Raw genomic sequence first — 8,396 nt, forward strand, 5'->3', positions numbered from 1 at the left:
CATTGGTACCTGGGCACAGGATTTGAAAAACACTGACCAGTAAAGTTGATGATGGGTAGACATAGTTACACCATTTCAAAGCCATCAAGTCTAAAACAACCACAACAAAAACACTAAAAAAATTCATTCTTAAGTGTTATTTCCCTCTCCTTAATGCCAATGAGAGGTTTTTCTGTACTGCACGAAGGACACCCATCTATTTATTTATTTATTTATTTATTTATTTATTTATTTATTTATGAGATGGAGTCTTGCTCTGTCGCTCAGGCTGGAGTGCAGTAACACGATCTCAGCTTACTGCAGCCTCTGCCTCCCGGGTTCAAGCGATTCTCGTGCCTCAGTCTCCCGAGTAGCTGGGATTACAGGTGCATGCCACTAATCCTGGTTAATTTTTGTATTTTTAGTAGAGACAGGGTTTTGCCATGTTGGCCAGGCTGGTCTTGAACTCTTGACCTCAGGTGATCCACCCGCCTCAGCCTCCCAAAATGCCTGGGGTTAGAGGCGTGAGTCACCACTCCCAGTCTAGATCCATCTATTTTGAGCTAAAAATTAATCTTCTGGTTTAATCTAGGATTTTATGAAAACAAATTTATCCATTAGAAAAGTCTTACTTGTCCTACAAAAACATTTTAAGGCATGTGTTTTGGGAGCACATGGCAAGTTCCAACCATACAAAAGGCATATGGTAAAAAATAAAGCTCTTTCTCATCCTTTCTAGGTTTTATTCCTTAGAGACACTGATACCACTTTCTTGGCTACTCTTTGAAAAATGTTTTGTACTCATACCAAATACCAGCTCATATGTATATAGGCATCCCCTTATAAAACCAGTTGTTTCCAGCCTTTTTGCTATTATAAAAAACGCTCTAATGAACATATATACATATACATACCTGTGCCTGTGTCTCTGAACCATGGGGCAGTATATCTGAAGGAGAAATTTTGGGAAGTAAGGTTCCTGGCTCAATGGGTTTTGACAGATAGTCCAAATTGCCCCCAAGGGCTTGTGCCAGTTTGCCACTCATCAATGGTGTGAAAGTCATTTTGCTGTATGTTCTTATCGTTTCTAAAAGCATTTTGTTTTTTGAGATGGAGTTTTACATTGTTGCCCAGGCTGGAGTGCAGTGGTGTGATCTTGGCTCACTGCAACCTCCCCCTCCCAGGTTCAAGTGGTTCTCCTGCCTCAGCCTCCCAAGTAGCTGGGATTACAGGTGCGCGCTACCACACCTCACTAATTTTTGTATTTTTAGTAGAGACGGGGTTTCACTGTGTTGGCCAGGCTGGTCTCAAACTCCTGACCTCAGGTGATCCTCCTGCCTCGGCCTCCCAAAGTGCTGGGATTACAGGCATGAGCCACTGTGCCGGACCCTTTTTTTTTTTTTTTTTTTTTTTGAGTCAAGGTCTTGCTTTGACACCCAGGATGGAGTATAATGGTATGATCAAGGCTCACTGCAGCCTTGAACTTCTGGACTCAAGCAATCCTCCTACCTCAGTCTCCCAGGTAGCTGGAACTACATGTGCACGCCGTCACACCCAGCTAATTTCTAAATTATTTTTAGAGATGGAGATCTCACTAAGTTGCCCAGGCTGGTCTCCAACTCCTGTCTGGAACTCCTGGGCTCAAATGATCCTCCCATTTTAGCTTCCCAAAGTGCTGGGATTATAGGAATGAGCCACCACACCCGGCCTTCTAAAAGCTTTTCTGTTGATTTTGTGTGTTTTTCATGATGTATAATAGTCATCTGCAGGTCAAGATAATTTTACCTCCTTATTTTCTATTTTAATACCTCTATTTCTTTCTTTTGCATTAGTAATTCTAGAGCAATTTAACCAATAATGGTGAGAATGGGTATCTTTGTCTTTTTCCTGCCTGTAATGGAAAAGCTTCCATTATTTCCCCATTAAGCATAAAAATTAAAAAAATAATTTTTTCTTTACTGAAATTTCTTTTTAAAGAATCAGGAATAAAATGTTAAGTTTTATCAAATGCCGTTTTGGAATCTATATAAATTATTCTATTAAAAATCATTTATTACATTAATTTAAGACTGTTCAGGAAATCTAGAACTTTCGATTGCCTTGAATCTGTCAAAAAGTGTTATGGCTACATTATTTTTAATATGAAAAAACCCTAGAAACTATGAAAATGTCTCACACTAGGGAAATGGTTATAGCACTTTCATGTAGTGAAAAACTATGCAGCTCTTATAAAAAATAATGAAGTAGATTATATATGCCAAGATGAATCAATCTGAGACCTGAGGTCAAGTAAAAATGGCAAGTGCAATACAGTGTGTGTTCTTATTTGTGTAAACAAAAAGGGACATCACATGCAAATATGCATGTATATACAAAGAAACATTCTAGAAGGATAGAGGTCGAGATCTGAGACAATTTACTGTGTCTGGATTAAAAAAAATCTTGTGCATTTATTCCTTTCCCAATGAAAAAAAGAATAACAAAAAAAGAAATGTAATCATTACATGGATGCCATAATCCCAGCACTTTGGGAGGCTGAGGCAAGAAGATTGCTTGAGCCCAAGAGTTCAAGACCAGTCCGGGCAACATGGCAAAACCTGATCTCCACCAAAAATACAAAGGTTTAGCTGGGCACGGTGGTGCGAGCCTGTAGTCCCAGCTACTCAGGAGGCTGAGGTAGGAGGATCACATGAGTCTGGGAGGTTGAGGCTGCAGCGAGCTGTGATCAGATCTGGTGACAGAGTGAGACTCTGACTCAAAACAAAACAAAACAAAAAAAAGTAATGATTAAAGTTTTTTGTTGTTGTTGCTAATGTTAAAAGTTTACATGCCAGTAACTAAAAGGGGAAAACAAGCAATATTCAACACAACTAATTATGGGTAAAATTTTCGTTCTTTGGTGTGGCTTTCTTGTTTTGTTTTTCATTTTGTCCCTGAGGTGGGAACCTCATCCTTTTGTCCTAGTGCTAGCTCTAAGATGAATCACCAGATTCTGGAATTTTCCCCATACCTTTCTGTAGTAGGAGCTTATCCCAGCTGAGCTGGCCTCACTCTTGCATCTGAAGGAGTCACGTAGAGCTTTCATAGTAACTGTTCTCCAAATAGAGTTCCCAACTCAAAACTTAATAGCAAATGGAAGCTTCTTTAGCCTTGTACTGATAGTCTTTCAGCCTGGGTGAACAATAGGGAAATGATTTACTAAATTAGGGCCAACAATATGCTGATATACCCTTTGTAAAAAATTGTGATTATGAAACTGATAGGAGAAAATACCTGCCATAATCATAAGTGAAAGCAGCAGATGAACAGATCACATATACATTATGAATCTAATTTTGCAGAAACAAAAGGGGGACATATTGATCAGCTAGCTTTTAGAGTGATCTGGTAAATTGGGTATTTGGGTTTTTCCCAAACATGGTCTTAATTTTGGCATTACATGAATGTATTGTATTAAAAAGTTAAAAAGGAAGCAGTGAAAATTGTGAGATCCTAATATGAAAAAAGAAAATATATTTTCTTGTTTCCTTTTAATGTCCTGATATGAAGAAGGGAAGTGTCCAGGCTCAAGGTCATGCACAGCTAAGAAATTCAAGACACGACCATAGTGCAGGGATGACTCCTTGATTGCACTTCTGGGCACACAAATGGGGATTCTGCGTGGCAAGGTTGGGCACAGGTACGACTATAAAATCCCATTATGGGGGGATTCCACTTGGAACTTCCTAATGGATGGCGGCCACCATGGTTTGAGTCTACATCAGCGTGACTGGCCCTGCTGCTCATTCATCATTTATAAGTGCTCTGCCTCACTGTGTCTTGACACAAGGCCCAATTATTCTCTAGGTTGATATAAATTGTTTGCTGTTGGAGGACAATGGTTTAGCAACTTAGCGAAAGCTTTAGAAAATTCTCCTTGAATGTCCAAAGAGCCTGGACTCTGGGAAATCTGACTGAGTCCAAGTCCCATTGTTGGGAGCAGATTTGCCTCCTTTCATTCCCTTACACGTTTTGTCCCTCAGCTAATATGGTAACCAGCACTGCTCTCTGCTCATAAATTGCCAGGCATATCAGGTAAGGCCCAGTCTTCCTCAATTTCTTTCTTCCTATTCTAAAATAAATAATGCCCAGGGGTTATTCTATTTCTGCCTCTTTCCAGGTGTGACTTTGTCTATGTAGGTAGATAAAGCACTATCATCCTTTTGGCTAGTGCTAAACTACTCTGCGACTTTGCTGACTGCTGCAGAAGCCTTGCCTCGACTAGAATAAATCCTCCTGTTCCTCCTGTACAGTGTCCTTTGGGAAAAGTGGGTCTTCATAAGATGATGCTTGAAACCTTCCTACTTTGGTCAGTTCAGAGAATGACTAGATGGGGAGAGAAGTCACCAACTCTGAGGTTTTGTGAATTAGCAGCTGAGAGATTACTTATATTGCAGGGAAAAGTAAAACCATGAAGTTTGAATTGGAAAAAGAGCAGAACTTTGGGAAAATGTGATATGTAGGGACATTTTTTTGCAACCAACTTTTAGTCACATAATAAACCTTCAGCAAAAAGCTGAGAATAGCAATGAAAGGCATCAATGGAGAAATTCCAGGAAATGATTGGCCAGGAAAAATCTCAGTAAAAGCAGCAAAGAGCACCTGTCTGAAATTTGAAAAATCTGAGTTTTCTTTCTTTCTTTTTTTTTTTTTTTTTGCTCGGGAGAAAGGGATTATAAAATTAAACCAGTTATGCAGGGCTCGGTGGCTCATGCCTGTAATCCCAGCACTTTGGGAGGCTGAGATGGGCGGATCACGTGGGGCCAGGAGTTTGAGACCAGCCTGGCCAACATGGTGAAACCCTGTCTGTACTACAAATACAAAAATTAGCCAGGCACGGTGGTATGTGCCTGTAGTCCCAGCTATTTGGGAGGTTGAGGTATGAGAATGGCTTGAACCTGGGTGATGGAGGTGGCAGTGACCCAAGATTATACCACTGCACTCCAGCCTGGGAGACAGAGCTGAGATTCTGTCTCAAAAAAGAAAAAGAAAAAAAAAAAAAGTTCATGGAAAAGTGGTATATAAACTTTATTTCTCAATGTAAGCTCCATCAAATTCAAGGAACCTTTGTAAGTGATGACACCAACCATTTAGTCCATCTCTAAAGAACCGAGGATCCTGGGAATTTAACCATTTCAATACTGCCTTTTTTTTACATTATCAACTGAAGAAAAATGGATGCCCTTTAAATCTGTATTTATTTAATTATTTTTTTTGAGACAGAATCTCACTCTGTCAGCTGGGCTGGAGTGCTGTGGCATGATCTCTGCTCACTGCAACCTCTGCCTTCCAGGCTCAGGTGATTCTCCCACTTCAGTCTCCTGAATCGCTGGGACTACAGGCTACCACCACCACATCCAGCTAATGTTTTTGGTATTTTTTATAGAGTTGGGGTTTCACCACATTGCCTAAGCTAGTCTCGAACTCCTGGACTCAAGCAATCCACCTGCCTTGGTCTCCTGAAGTGCTGGGATCACAGCATAAGCCACCACACCTGGCCTAGAATTTTTCTTAGGATTAGGAAATTAAGAAGTCAGAAGGAGCCAAATCAGGACTGTAAGATGGATGCCTTATAATTTCTCATTGAAACTCTAGAAAAATTGCCCTTGTTTGATGGGAGGAATGAGCAGTATTGTTTCGGTGGAGAAGGACTCTCTGGTGACACTTTTCTGGGTGTTTTTCTGTGGAAGCTTTGGCTAACTTTCTCAAAACACTCTCATAATAAGCAGATGTTATCATTCTTTGGCCCTCCAGAAAGTCAACAAGCAAAATGCCTTGAGCATCCCAAAAAACTGTTGCCGTGACCTCTGCTCTTGACTGATCTGCTTTTGCTTTGACTGGACTTGTGTCTCTTGGTAGTCATTGCTTTGATCGTACTTTGTCTTCAAGATCATACTGGTAAAGCCATGTTTCATCTCCAGTTACAATTCTTCAAAGAAATTCTTCAGGATCTTGGTCCCACTTGTTTAAATTTCTGTTGAAAGCTCTGCTCTTGTCTGCAGCTGATCTGGGTGCAGTGGTTTTGGCGTCCATTGAATGGGAAGTTTGCTCAACTTTAAGTTTTCATTTAGAATTTTGTAAGGTGAACCAGTTGAGATAGTGTTGATTATTGTTTCTGCAGTTAATTGTCAGTCCTCTTTAATTAGGCACAAACAAGATGAATTTTTTTTTTTTTTTTTTTGGAAAATTGACGTGGATGGTCTGCTGCTGCGGGCTACATCTTCAACATCATCTCATCCCTTCTTAAAACAAGGCTGGGTGTTGTGGCTTGTGTTTGTAATCCCAGCACTTTGGGAGGCTGAGGCAGGAGGATTGCTTGAGCCCAGTAGTTCGAGACCAACCTGGCCAACATAGCGAGACCCCCCTCTCTACAAATTAAAAAACAAACAAACAAAAAACTAAGTTATCTATTTGAAAACTGCTGATTTCTTTGGAGGCATTATTTCCATATACTTTTTGTAAAGCATCATTGATCTCGCCATTCTTCCACCCAAGCTTCATCATAAATTTGATATTTGTCCTTGCTTCAGTTTTAGCAGAATTCATGTTGCTCTGACAGGCTCTTTTCAAACTTATGTCTTATTCTTCTTAGTGCCTTAAACTAGATCCTACTCAGACACATAACAAGTTAGTACCAGTTTATTTTTGAAATCTATGCATAGTTTTTTCATAATATGCATTTTCCATGAACTTTTTGCGGGGGGGAGACAGGGTCTTGCTCTGTCATCCAGGCTACAGTGCAGTGGCATGATCATAGTTCACTGTAGCCTCAAGCTCCTTAGTTCAAGGGATGCCCCGGCCTCAGCCTCCCAAGTAGCTGAGACTATAGGAACATATCACTATGCCAGGCTAAGTTTTGAATTTTCATAGAGACAGGCCCTCCCTATGTTGCCCAGGCTAGTCTCAAACTTCTGGGCTCAAGTGATCCTCCTGCCTTGGCCTCCCAAACTGCTGGGATTACAGACGTGCACCACCATGTCTGGCTTCTATGAGCTTTTTGAAGACCGTGTGTGTGTGTGTGTGTGTGTGTGTGTGTGTGTGTGAGCTAGAGAGAGAGGGGGTATTTTTTATTTTATTCTGGAAAAAAAAATTTAAACAAAAACTTAAAATCATTAAATAAGGAGTTGGAACCATTCAAGTGCACATGAATCATACCCCTGAAATCAAATTACTGGTCTCCAGAAAATGGAAGAATCCACCAGGTGCCTGGGGATACATTGTGATTTGGGGCTTTGGGCATCAGGTTTCCTATTTGTCAAAGGAGCAGGCTGTTTCCGGGCATCTCTAAGGCCTTCTCAATTCTAGCCCAAGGCCATTCTTTAGTTAGTTATGGTGCCAGTATGTGGCAGAAGGTGCCATCACCAAGTTCTGCAGGGGTTTTAACCAGTGCTCCAAGTGGTCCTAACGGAGTGGGTGGGGGTGTGAGCATGAGCGCAGCACCCGGTCATGCTGCTCAGTGTCTTCTCTTTCCTACCTTCCCTTCCAGAGTGCCTGACTTCCCCCATAGCTTTGAGGCTATGCCCACGTTTTACAAAAGTCTTCAAATTTCATGAGCTGTCTTTAAAGTCCATATGAGACAATTTAGTGACTGAATAGAGGCACGTTTCCACTTAACATCTGGGCATTTTCCATTTGTCTATTTGTCCCCTGATGCTTTTGAGCAATGGCCAGACTCAGATGAGTTTTGGTACTTGTGGTGGACGTCTGTTTTGGTCTGACCAACATCCCTTTCCCTGCCATTGGAAAACAGCAGCCAGCTTTTCCTTTGGGGGAACTACCCTGACTCCACTGCCTGCAGTCTTGAGGGAACTGTCAATCAAGGAGCCTTGGGTAGGTGAGATCTGAGACCCATGGCAGGCCGATCAGACTCTTCAGGGAATTTGATCATGAGTAGAATGACATCAGATCAGAAAAACAATTCAAGTCCAACAAAGCAGCATTAATTCCTGTTACGTCAAGTAGCACAGTGATGAGACTGCAATGGACTGAATGTGTCCTCCTCAAATTTGTATGTTGAAAGACTAACCCATGGTGTGATGGTGTTAGGGTGGGGGCTCTGGGAGGTGATTAAGTTGTTAAGGTGGAGACCTCTTTTTTTTTTTTTTTTTTTTCTGTCACCCAGGCTGGAGTGCAGTGGTATGATCTTGGTTCACTGCAAACTCCACCTCCCAGGTTCAAGCGATTTTCCTGCCTTAGCCTCCCAAGTAACTGGGATTACAGGCGTGCACCACCACACCTGGCTAATTTTTGTATTTTTAGTAGAGACTGGGTTTTGCCATGTTAGCCAGGTGGGTCTCTAACTCCTGTACTCAGGTGGGCGCGGTGGCTCAAACCTGTAATCCCAGCACTTTGGGAGGCCGAGATGGGCGGATCACGAG

The sequence above is a fragment of the Chlorocebus sabaeus genome, chromosome 21, assembly GCF_047675955.1.
Source record: "Chlorocebus sabaeus isolate Y175 chromosome 21, mChlSab1.0.hap1, whole genome shotgun sequence".
Lineage (NCBI taxonomy): Eukaryota > Metazoa > Chordata > Mammalia > Primates > Cercopithecidae > Chlorocebus > Chlorocebus sabaeus.